This window comes from Magnolia sinica, chromosome 12, assembly GCF_029962835.1.
Source record: "Magnolia sinica isolate HGM2019 chromosome 12, MsV1, whole genome shotgun sequence".
Taxonomy (NCBI): Eukaryota; Viridiplantae; Streptophyta; class Magnoliopsida; order Magnoliales; family Magnoliaceae; genus Magnolia; species Magnolia sinica.
In genome coordinates, this window is record NC_080584.1 from 65,024,522 (window position 1) to 65,037,456 (window position 12,935).

Consider the following 12,935-nt stretch of genomic DNA (forward strand, 5'->3'; position numbering starts at 1 on the left):
TGATTCACATTTGGCCAACATGTGCCAACGTGCCATTGCACACATTGGCCAGATGTGCTAAATGTTCCTTCCCTGTCCAGGGTGTTTTGAAAAAACAAAATGCAGGACAGGTTTTCTTATCTTTTTCTTTTTTCTTCTCCTCTTAACCATCTGTTTGAATTAAGGAGCCTCATTTGATCGATATCACTGACAACCCAACTTGATTAGTGGTATAACTAACTTTGAATCAATACATGCAAATACATCATGTCTGCCCTTATCTACGAACACCCATTCGATCCTCTAGGCTCAAAAAGACTAGTCAGCCTATTATCTTTCACAAAAAAAAAAAAAGAAAAGAAAAAAAGTTAGAATAGAGGTAGTTTGTAGAATAGCCCACTACAGGGTGCTTACTAAACATATACAAGACAGATACATTAAGATGCATAGGCCATGCAACAACCCATTTAAATCAGGGGACAATTGAGCCATTTAGAATACCTATGAAGGTGAGAAATATAGACAGAAACCTCCTTATCAACCCCTGAAATAGCCATTACAGCCCCATTACAGTCAATTTTTTTAAAAGAAAATGTATCAGCCTAATATGGGACCATTATAGGCTCATATTGGCCTGTAATGGGCCCGTACGACTGTTATGGCTGTTACAACTTACAGGCCTATTATGGGCCATTTTTTAAGAATGGACATTACAAACCCATAACGCATAAGGGATCTCACCATTACCATTACATAACAACCATTACAGCCACTATGTACCCTTTTTTACTACCATGATATGAGCAAGTACAACTTATCAACTGAAGAATGCTAACCTTTCTAATCCAACAAGGTACTTCTCATATACAGAGAAAGAAAGCCGACCTCTAGTTGAATCTGTAAGTACATCAAATAGATGAGTACTGGTAAATACATCAGCGACAGTAGGAATTGTTGGCGCTATCTGAGAAAAAGCTTCTCCCCCCACTGTACTCTCCACATCTATCTGCCACAGAGATAGGAATGATGAATCCTGATGCATAAAACAAGCAACACCCTACCACATAGTGCTGTCAGTGAGCACCTACCAAATGGAGAGAAGATAATCAGTTCCTATACCTGGTAAAGAGGGATCCATTTCACGCTAGCACCTGCTTTACAGACAGCAAGTGATACTGCCAATATAGCATTAGCACCAAGCTGACCATATTAACACAACAACAAGATCATATCAGATACATTTTTGCAGCATCACATGCAAAATTAACACAAAACTAATACAACAAACATCAATAATTGAGGAACAACCATGATACCTTCTGCTTGCACCAGCCCCACTCATTAACTGTTCCATCAAGTTATTGTATCATGAACTTATCAATGCCAGTTTGCTTGGTTGGGTCCTGCAAAGATAACAAAAGCATCAATAAGCTCACCATCAATACCGGAACAACACATTTCAAGAGTGAAATGCTAATTTCTAAATACAAGCACTAGAAACAGGCTCGAAATGCCGATTCGAGCAAAGGAAATACACAATTCTAGCCCTGGGTTACTGGCGCTTCCAGCTGGACCAGCACTATGTGCAGGTGGGGCCATCTTTCAGCAATTCAAACCATTCATCTATTAGGCTTTACTGGATGTGTGATGAGAGGAAAATCTCCTTCACCAGACAATCACAATTATCCATTTGACAGACTTTTCCCCATTGCATTCAATCCATTCAATAAATTGGCCTTTTCCCCATCGCATTCAAACTACGGGATATATTTTCATTTTTTCATTTAGAGGCCATCTACCAGAGGCCCAGCATTGTCCAATGGAGAGTTTCTCTAAGGCCAACTTGATGAAAAGTCTATATTGCTAAAAGGAGCAACCTGTCTATACAAAACAATGATCTTTCAAAAAAAATCTATACAAAATAGTGGCCCGAAGTAATTGAGTCAGACCATTAAGTACTGTGTCACACAAACATACCTATAAAGTGAGAAAGATGGTGGTTTCAATGCCAACCCCAACACAGATTTCTGTTTTCACATGGTTGAAATCATGGTCTCAAGGAAGAAAGGTTTTATGCATTTGCAACACTGATCGAGACACTTGAACACCATTATGTTCACCCATACAATCTAGTAGTTCCCCTAATCAAACACCATTTCTTTTCATCTTTCAGTCCTATCGTTCTTTTCATCTTTCACCACCAAAAAAAAAAAAAAAGCTGGAAGACTCTCTCATCATCTGATCATGGTTAGATGATGACATACAAAAAAAAATGAAAATTTGCAATGGTCCTTATTCACCTAGAGCAGTTTAATAGCAATAGCTAAAAAACAGAGTAAAAAATAACCCAAATACATAATATTTCTCCACTAAATATAGAAAATCAAACATTCTAGGTCCACCATTAGTTCTGAGACACCAATAGCTCGGAGCAATGTCTCTAATATGTTTGATTGGTGGGACTTGGCCATTCAATAGCGATGATCCACTAATCAATGGTCCTAACCGGCATTGTTGCACAGAATAAGCCTATCCATTAGATGCTTGACTATTTTTTGTTAATGAAATTAAGCTCATTGATTCATTGGACACCACATTACATGAGAAACCCCCAATCCAATTCCGCAAAAAAAAAAAAAAAAAAAAAAAAAAAAAAAAAGAAAGAAAGAAGAAGAAGAAGAAGAAGACAGAAATATGAATAATCAAAAGAGAACAAAAGAAAATCGGTCTTGCATACCTAAAATGGTGTGGATTATGGAGTGAGAGAGGCAACTCTTTGTGAGATCGAGTGAGAGGGGATGGTTAGGGAGAGAAGAGGAGTTTGTGAGAGGGGAGATCGATCAAGAGAGAGAAAAGGGGCGCGAGAGATCCGGAGAGAGAGAGAGAGAAGGGGTGCGGGAGATTGAGAGAGAGAAAGGGATGGACGTGAGAGACTGGGATTTTTTCTAGGTGTATGAAGGTTTCATGAGAGAGAAAGGGATGAAGGTGGGAAATGAAACATCTCGTGAGAGGGGGAAAAGAAAAAGGTCCCATGGTTTTCCACATTTTCACCTGCTACAGTCCTGCTATGGTTTAAAACCGTAGCTAAAACCCTAGTTGACCATAGCCATTGTACCGTCTGTAACTGGCCCTCCACGTACGTACATTTGATAGGTTCTAGACGGATGACCTTGTCAAGGGCTTTGTGGGGTCCATCATGATTCAATCCATATATCCACTCCGTCCATTAATTTTGTAATTTTTTTATAGGAAATTACTCCAACATCTAGGCAAATCGAAGATCTAATTGAACCACACCATCGATCAATGGTATGTGTTAATCTCCATTGTTTCCTACTAGGTGGTCCACTTGAGATTTCGATCTACTTCCTTTTTTAGGCACTTGCCCTAACATGCTCTTTAAAACTGGATAGACATTTTAGATGGAGTACACACATTTAATGGGCCTCGTAGAGTCCCTTGTAGGGCTATCAAAGGTTTTATGAGCATGTGGAGGATGTAGCTTTTAGCTACGGTTTGGGTATTAGCTATGGTTTTAAGCTGTAGCAATATAGCTATGGTCTATATCCGTAGCTAAAAACTAGCATAGTCCGTAGCCTTTGGTCATTTTTTTGGTAGTGCTCACTTCTTATGCATGTAGCAAACACCCACCAGGCAAAGAGTTTTGACATCTTCTTCATTGTAATGGGAATCCTCTTTAGTAGTTTTAATTATCAGTCATCTTATGCAATTGATTTTTGAAGTTATTTGATGGAAGTTTACTAAACCCACACAAACATATACATGCTTTGTGTGAAGAATCAAAGTTGTGCATCAGGAGGGCCCCGCTGTGACAATTACCTAACCCAAATTTCAGGCTGGTCCTCCCACCAGGCATGCCATATGTGCATGCTGAATGTGGACCAGTGGCAATCTCTCAAACAGTCTCATTGCCTTATTGGTTTCATATGTGTGGCTCACCCGATGAGTTGAAAGGCCTGCTTTTCAGACACGGTCATCTGCACAGGTCCACATGATGCATGGCTAAGATGTCCTACAATGATGGCAGGTTAGCAGGCATGGCTTGTAGTGGTGCATGTTTAGAGCTGTTTGGGAATCAAATAGATCTGTTGAGAAAATCAATAGCCACATAAGATGAAAAGTTTAGAATGCAATTTTAGCCATCAAGCAACCTTGCTTTTGGGTGTACTAAATTTCCATTGGTGATAGAATGGCCATCGTACTTGTTTCTTATGATCTCACTTTCCATCCAATGTGAAACCAATGCAAAATGCACCTTCTGCATTTTCCAAACAATGCCTTACAAATCGCAGGTGGGATCTGTGAGTATTGAGTGGAGTGCCAGCTAAGCACTTTTAAGATGCAGCCTACCCCACACACACAAATGGACACTGATACGTAACCCTATCAATCATCAAATGGGAAAACCAGCAAATCTTTATGCTTTTAACAGAATTCTTCTTCAGTACTTGAAGAGTTCCATTCCAGGTTGTACTCATTAGCAATTTCCTTCAAAAGTATAAGCTTTTCATTTGCCAATGGAGCCTAAACCAATCCATGTCTTCTTTGTTGACAACCCTAGCTATTATGGTATGTATTGGCGAAGCTCAGATGTTGCATCCCATGGATGTGATTGGTGATTGTTAATGAATGCAAAATATTTCTCTTGGTCTCATGGGATTCCTAACAAATCTTATGTTATCATTGCAGGACCTAACAGAGCAAACTGGCATTGATAACTTCATTGTACAACAACTTAATGGAACAGTTAATGAGTGGGGCTGGTGCAAGCAGAAGGTATCATGGTTGTTCCTCAATTATTGATGTTTGTTGTATTATTTTTGTGTTAATTTTACATGTGATGCTGCAAAAATGTATCTGATTATTCACTGGCCTCTTCAGATCAACAGAAAATAATATTTTTTAGCATCTCTATCCAAACATAGTTCAAAATGTAAGATTATTCACTGGCCCTTCACTCAATGCTAAATATGTTTGTAAAGTCGCACTCTTTGTCATGCAGCACATTGCTAACCTTGCTGGGAATAAAATTCTAGTTCTACCTGTGCCTACATTTAACGTCATCAATGGAGGATCACATGCTTTCACTATCAACCTGAATTTGGCGAACCTTGCTTGGAACAGAACTCGATATGAATCTTCTTCTTCTTTTTTATTTTCTTTTTTTATTTTTATTTTTAAAAAACCTGAAATGGTTTCACTATCAACCTGAATTTTGGTTAGGTTGGGTTGCGTTGCATATAAAGGAAGTGCAAAGACAGGGTTGCTTTTCACACAACAATGGTAGCAGATTTTCTATACATTAAATACCATTGAAAATCCTTTTGTAGATTTTCTAAGGAACAATGGAACAATGGAAGTTGCTGTTCCATACTGACAATTGTTATTTAAATATATCTTAATGTTGTTGCTGAATAGAATAATGGTAGCAGATTTTTGAAGTGTGTGGAACAGTTGTTGGGGTATGAAGGGTTTAGTTGAATAGTTGTTGTTGTATAGAACAATTGGTGAAGGGTTTTGTAGATTTTCAGAGAGAGATTTGAATTTAGCTTTGTTCTTTTACTCTTTTTTCTTGAATTTGAGGTTGGAAGTTTGGAATTTCAGGTCCTTGGGGAGAGCGATGGATTTTGATGTGATCTTTGGTCTTTCTTCATGAACTAGAAGTGGGTATTTAGAATTATAGTTTTCTTTTTTTCCAATAGAGATTTGAATTTTAGATGTATTGCTCTTTCCATGTGAATTTGAAAATGGGCATTTAGGATTGCGTTCTTTTATAGAAATAAAGTTTAGTTTCAATATGTTCTTTTACTCTTTTTCATGAAAACAAAGATGGAAGCTTGGAATTACAGGTTCTTCTAAAGGGGGATTTAAATTTCGATCTGTTCTTTTGCTCTTTCTTAATGAATTTGGACATAGGTGTCTGGAATTATAGGTTTTTGTGGAGAGTGATTTGAGTTGGGATGCATTCTTTCACTCTCTTCCCATGAATTTTAAAATGGATGTTTGGAATTACAGGATTTTGTAAGCAGTCAATGCAAGTATGTAGCAGAGAAGAAGATACTGCTGCAAAAAATGCAGAAAGCAATGAGAAAATAAAAGGCCGGAAGCCAAAGGAGAATCCATCTCGGTTTCGTCGAAGATGATGGGGCAAATGCTGAATATGGTCTGGTATAAGCTTGTCAAGAACCCGAATTCATATGCAAGCTTGTTGGGTTTGAGCTGGGCTCTTGTATCTTGCAGGTGATTTTCGCAGGTCTTGAATTTCAAATTTCTTTCAATCTCTATCTCTTGAATCTAATTTTTTTCTAACATCTTTCTTACTGTAAATGGGATGTTAAGAAGCCTCAAATCATGGAAAATTCTATCACGATCTTGTCGAATGCAGGTCTTGGGATGGCCATGTTCAGTCTCGGTAAGATCATTGATATGCTCATCATGATTCTTAGTCCTTGTTTTTCAAGTGTTTTGAATTGACTTGAACTGCCTTTGAATTTTTTGAATTTTCAGGACTGCTCATGGCCTTACAGCAAGAATCATAGCTTGTGGGACTAAACTCGCCGCATACGGAATGGTTGCGAGGTTCCTCACTGGCTTGGCTGTCATGGGGATCACATCTGTTAGGGTTGGCCACAGAGGCAAAATCCTCAGAGTGTCCATTGTTCAAGTGGGTCCATTGCATTTTCAGCTCAATCTTCAAAACACACACAAACATATTTTCAACCTCTAATGTATAATGTCATAACATGCAATTTCTTCCATTTCGTATGATGAAATTGATTTTCAACCATGTGCAGTAAGCTTTCGGATCAAAGCGAAGCTGAGAATAGGGGGTTAGTTGATGGCAAATTGATAACTAGTAGAGGCACATCCATGGAGTTTTCACTTGCGATTGTTGAGAAGCTATTTGGCTGCGAGAAGGCTTTAGATCTTGCTGTTAATGAGAACTTTAAATAGACATATAACTATTATGCTGCCATTGTACTTTTGTGAATGGAAATGAATGATTGTATATGATTGAATGAATGAACGATTGTGTTTAATTGAATGAATGAATGATTGTGCTTATATGAGTTATTAGGGCATGTACTACAATGGTAAGAGATGCCATTATTATTAAATTTTTTTTTTTTTAAATATGCATTAGCTATGGCTATTAACCGTAGCCTTTTATTTGAAAACCGTAGCTCTTGCTAATTTTAGCCTATTGTTGCGGTTCTCACTCTACTTTTAGCTACATATATAATCCGTAGCTGTATATAATTTAAGCTATGGAAAGTATTTCTACGGATTTAATCTGTACCTATTGTTTCAATACTACGGCTATTAACCGTAACCCTTTATCTGGAAACCGTAGCTGTTGGTGATTTCAGCCTATTGCTACAGTTCTCGCTCTACTTTTAGCTACAGATATAATCCGTAGATGTAAATACCTTAGAGCTACGGAAGCTACGACTATGGATTTAATCCGTACCCATTGTTTCTGTGGCTACGGATTACATCCATAGCCATAGCTTTTAGACTAATGGCTACGGTACTAATGGCTACGATCATGCTACGAACTTTAACCATAGCCATAGGCATTTAGCTACGGCTTTTATCCGTAGACTTTTCCCAGTTTACTAGTAGTGAGTGGATATTTCCATCCTAGACCAACTGCTCCAACCGAGCTTAAACAGTGTCCAAAGACCAAAAATCAAGAGAACCAGGAGGACAGGGCTAGAAAAGACTAGACGGAGAATGGTACAGCAGACTAAGAAGGCTAAAGAGGAGGGCTATGAACTTGAGGCGTGTAACGGATGGATAAGATACTTGTTTGGAATGCCCATGGGTTGGGTAATGCACCCACAATCAGGACAACAGTAAGGCTCATCAATAAACACGATCCCTAGCTGCTAGCTATTCTTGAACCAATGGCCAAGGAGGATCACCGGGTAGGCATTGGCCTTAAACTTGGGTTCCACTCCTTGTCTAATGTGGGAGATGGAGGAAAAATATGGATCCTCTTCAAAAACTTGATCCGAGTCTTGGTTATCTCTTCCTCTAACCAAATGATTTTGTTAAATATTTCCTTACAAGCCAACTCGTTGTCAATTATTGTGTCCATCGTATATGCGAGCTACGAGAGAGTGACAAGGCGGCTACTGTGGGAAGATTTGGTTGTCATTAACAGATCTGTTCAATGCCCATGGGCAATTTGCGACGAATTGAAGCATCGAAGAGACTAAGTAGAAGAAGAGGTACTGACCTGGGTTCCATAGAATTCGCTGATGCGGTGGACAATGTGGGGCTGCTTGATGCGGGTTTCTCGGGCAACAAGTTTACCTGGAGTAATAACCAGTCAGGCAATGCTCGATCATGGGCAAGATTGGATGGGGTGTTAATCAATGGAGATTGGGCCAACAAATTTAGGCGATTCAGAGTGGAGCATCTTCCTAGAGTGAGGTCTGATCACTCTCCCCTCTTACTAGTATTTCCCTCGAATGCACCTAAAGCGGCATCACCATTAAGATTCCAAAGAATGTGCACCTTCCACGAATCCTTCCAACAGGTGGTTAAGGTGGCCTGGGAGGGCTAGCTTTCCTCTCAGCCTATGCTGAACTTCTAGCTGAAACTGAGGAGCGTTAAAAGGGCCTTAAAACTCTAGAATCTACATGTTTTTGGTAATGTATTTCATCATGTCAGCTTAGCAGAAAAGTCGGTAGAGAGGTTGGAGCGCAGGATGCAAGATTCTCAAGACCCAGACCTCCCCAATGAATTATCGACTACTAGGAATAAACTGGCTTCAGTGGAGCTAATGGAAGAGGTCTTCTGAAAGCAAAAGGCTAGAAACTATTGGCTCAATGAAGGTGACAGAAACACAAGATATTTTCATGCCTCAGCTCAAGAGGAATCAGGAGAGCAAAGATCACAACGATTACAACAGCTGATGGCAAGGAAATTACCGACGTCCAAGCCATTAAAGAGGAAGCAGATTCCTTTTTTAACAAAATGTTCAGGGTAGAAAACTCCACTGCTAATTCTGACATGCTGGATCCCATTCCTCAGTTCATGTCTAGTTTCGATAATGAGGCCCTGCGAGCCCCTCTCTCTGCAGGAGGTCCACCAAGCCATCTGCACAATTCCTAAAGATGGGGCTCCGGGCCCAGACGGCTTCTTGGGGGGTTTCTTTGCTTCTTGCTGACAGATTATTGGGCACGATATTCACATGGCTGTGATATCCTTTTTCCAAGGTGCTGCCCTTCTAAAGTCTTTCACTTCATTCCTAATTTGTCTAATCTCAAAATTAACAGCAGCGTCCTCCTTCGCCGACTTCGGACCAATCAGTCTTTGCAACTATGCTTACAAGATCTTCTCGAAGATCCTAGTCACAACGCCAAATTTGCCGATTTGCGACGCATTTTTGCGACGGTCTGTCCTTCCCAAAAATTGCTAGGTTTAACGACGGATTTAATCCGTCGGTAACGGAAAATGTCCGTCACTGATCCCCCCTTTCTCGAAAATCCCTAGTTCAAACGTTGCAGAATTTCGCGATGGACTGAACTCCGTCGCTAAAATTTAATTTACGACAGATTTACAACGGTTTTTGGTCCGTCGTAAATGAGTGACGGACTAAATCCGTTGCAAATTTTGATTTTACTACAATAAGAAGTTTCAAATTCCTGCCCAAAATACCAGTTGGTGACGGTTTTCAGTTGCTTTTGTGACGAATTGCAGTCTGTCATAAAAGGGCTTTTACCCTAGACATTAATTTTTTACATTTTTTTTTTAGAATATGGTGGAAATTTATGTTTTTTTGTAGTATAATAATTATTTTTTAATAGAATTTCAGTGGTTAATTGCACATATTTGTATATAAGATTATTTTTTAACAATTGAATGAATTTTAAAAAAAAAAAATTATTTTATTTTTATATCAAATGAGTGGAAATTATCATTTTCTTTAAATTTAAAACTAATATTTAAGTGATTTGTAATATGACAAGAAAAAGGTATATTGAAAAGTTTAAAATATTTAACAATGTTTGACAAAAAATGAGATTTTGAAAAAATAAAAATCATGATTTAATAAAAATCTATTTTGTGGGGGGGAAAAAAAAGAATATTGAATAAAGTTGATAAATTTGTAAAAAAAAAAAAAAAAAAGAATTTGATTTTGAGAAAAAAATAATATCCTGAAAATGAAAATTAAAAATATTTTTAAAAATGCGAAGTTTTTCACAATGTTGAAAAATGAAAATATTTTGAAAAAGAAAATGAGAGTTTGTATTTTGAAAAATAAAATAAAATTGACAAGTTCGATAAAAATTAACAAGTTAAAAAAAAAAATGCTTTAGAAAAATGAAGTTAGAAAGAATTGAAAATTTTAAAATAAAATGATGTTAAAAAAAAAAAAATCGATACTTTATCAAAAAACAAACATTTTGAAATGAAGAATAAAGAAGTTGAGAAAATTTGCGATTTTGAAAAACAATTGAAAATGTTCAAAATTTTGAAATTAAAAGAAAAAGCTATTTATAAAAAACGCTAAGATTTTGGGAAAAAAAATATCATTTTAAAAAAGAAAATTGAAAAGTTGGAAACAAAATGATGCTTTTGAACAAAAAATAAAAAATAAAAATAGCATTTTGGAATATTTGGGAAAAAAAATTAAAATTTGCGAAAATTTTAGAGATTTTGAAAATAAAAATTCAGAATTTGTAATTTTTTTGAAATATTTTATAATAAAAATGATATTTTGTTAAAAATTTTCAAAGAAAAATTAAGAGTAAAAAAATATACATTTTGAAAAAATGTTATTTTAAAATGGAAATTGAAATTTATTTGTGAAAAAAATATTGTTTAATAAATTATTAGGCACATCCACTAATTGAACATTTAATTGTTTTTAGATAATCGAATTAGACCAGATTGAAGAGTAAATAACTTCAGATGTTTAAATCAAACTCAAATTGTTGATCAATGTTGTATGCCTAATATCTTTCTCATATGTAGCTAGCCAAATCGGGGCGAGTAACTAGTCATATTGAGGGTATTGATCCGTGAAATAGAGTGAATGGACCAGACATATAAAATGGGCCAAATATTCTTGTCAAAATTGTGACCCAACTTATTGACCTCATGAGAACCTAAGAATTGATGATAGTAAGTTTTGTGGGCCCCATCATGATGTGTGTCGAACATCAACACTGTGCATTTGATGTGTCCCCTTTAGGTTATGAGATATCTTAAAAATCATCCGTATACGAAACTCAGGTGGGCCATACCATCTAAAACAATCCTAAAAAATATAAAAGTACTTGGTGGGGCCCACATGAGTTTTGGATGCAGCTATAACTTGGTCGGACCCCTCATCCAAGTGGGACACATAATGAGTGGGTTGGATATGTGAATCACATTTATGCAGGCCCAATATATGATTATGAATGTTTTCAGGAAACTCCTCTCCCCTACATTTAGATGAGTTCCTCATTACCATTACCAGAGTAAACTCTATGGGGTTCACCGTTACTTATTTATTTTATCCACTTTGTTCATCCATGTTAACAGATAATTTGAGGTCTAAAGAACAAAAAGAAAGCATATCCAAAGCTCAAGTGGACCACACCACAGGAAATAGTGTGATTGAACCTCTACCATTGAAAAATTCTTGGAGGCCATAGAAGTTTTGGATCAAGCTGATGTTTGTGTTTTCTATTAATTCATATCTTTTTTATAGTATGAACAAGTTGGATGGCAAATAAACATTACTGTGGGCCCAAGGAAGGTATCAATGGTGGAAATCATTATTCCACATTGTTTTGTGTGGCATGGTCCACTTGAGTTTTGGATTTATCGAAAATTTGGGATCAACCCATACCGTTCATCCATTTTTCAAGATCATTTTAGAGAATTATCCAAAAAATGAATCATATCCAAAGATTAAATGGACCACATCACAAATACCAACAGGGGCGATGATTTTCACCGTTAAAAAATTAGTAGGGCCCATCATAATGTTTATTTTCCATCCAATCTGTTCATAAGGTCACAAAGACCTGGATGAAGAGGAAAAACAAATTTCTTATTGATCCAAAACTTCTGTGATCCCCAAGAGGGTTTCAATAGTAGATGTTCAATCCCCCCTGCTTTTGATCGTGTAGTCCACTTGATAGTTAAATTTGTCTTATTTTTTGTCTCAAGCCTTACAACCAGCTTGCCATATCGATGGATGGTTTGGATATAACAGATACCTCATGATGGGACCCACAGAACTCGCTGACGTCACTCAGCCCATTCCCGGACGCGGATTGGCTACTAACAGTTGAGTAGCGAGATTGCTACTAAAGTGACGTCACAAGTTCTGTGGGCTGCACCATGATGTATTTTTTGTATCCACACCATCCATCCATCTGGAGAGATCAATTTAGTGTAAGATCCAAAGAATGAGTCACATCCAAATCTCCAGTGGACCCCACCTTAGAAAACAGTGGGGAGAGTGACGCCATCGTTAAAAACTTCTAAAGGCCACAGAAGTTTTCGAATAGGTTGATATTCGTGTTTTCCTATATTTAATGCATTTTTTAACTTTTGAATAGGTTGGATTTCCAAAAAAAAATAAAAAATCATGGTGGTCTTAGAAAGGTTTCAACGGTGGGCATCAATTTTTCCGCTGTTTTCTGTGGTGTGGTCCACTAAAGCTTTGGATCTGCCTCATTCTTTGTCTCAAGTATTAAAATTATATCTAAAAATGGATGGACGTTGTAGATATAACACATACATCATAATGGGGTCCACAGAACTTGGTGACATCACTGCAGTAGCGAGTCTGGCTACTCAACCTGTCTGTTTCTAATCCACGTCCTCCGTTCCCATCTGCGATATCTGGTTAGGGCGCCGGCCCTAACCAGCTCTGTTTCAACCCCTCTTTCATACGCTCTCCTCTTTCCCTTCCTATA

At 37.4% G+C, this 12,935-nt stretch overlaps 1 long non-coding RNA gene across 3 annotated transcripts; it reads right to left on the bottom strand.

Moving 5' to 3' along the window:
* Positions 1–291: 291 nt before the first annotated feature.
* On the bottom strand, positions 292–1,430 carry LOC131221534 (uncharacterized). Of its 3 annotated transcripts, XR_009159386.1 has the most exons (5): positions 1,296–1,430; positions 1,099–1,179; positions 816–985; positions 481–523; positions 292–306 (listed from the first exon to the last, which is right to left on the bottom strand). It is a non-coding gene; the product is annotated as an uncharacterized LOC131221534 (long non-coding RNA). The 3 variants fall into 3 exon arrangements; XR_009159384.1 differs by lacking the exon at positions 292–306 and having other exon boundaries at positions 358–523; positions 1,296–1,429; XR_009159385.1 differs by lacking the exons at positions 292–306; positions 481–523 and having other exon boundaries at positions 705–985; positions 1,296–1,427.
* Positions 1,431–12,935: the final 11,505 nt, after the last annotated feature.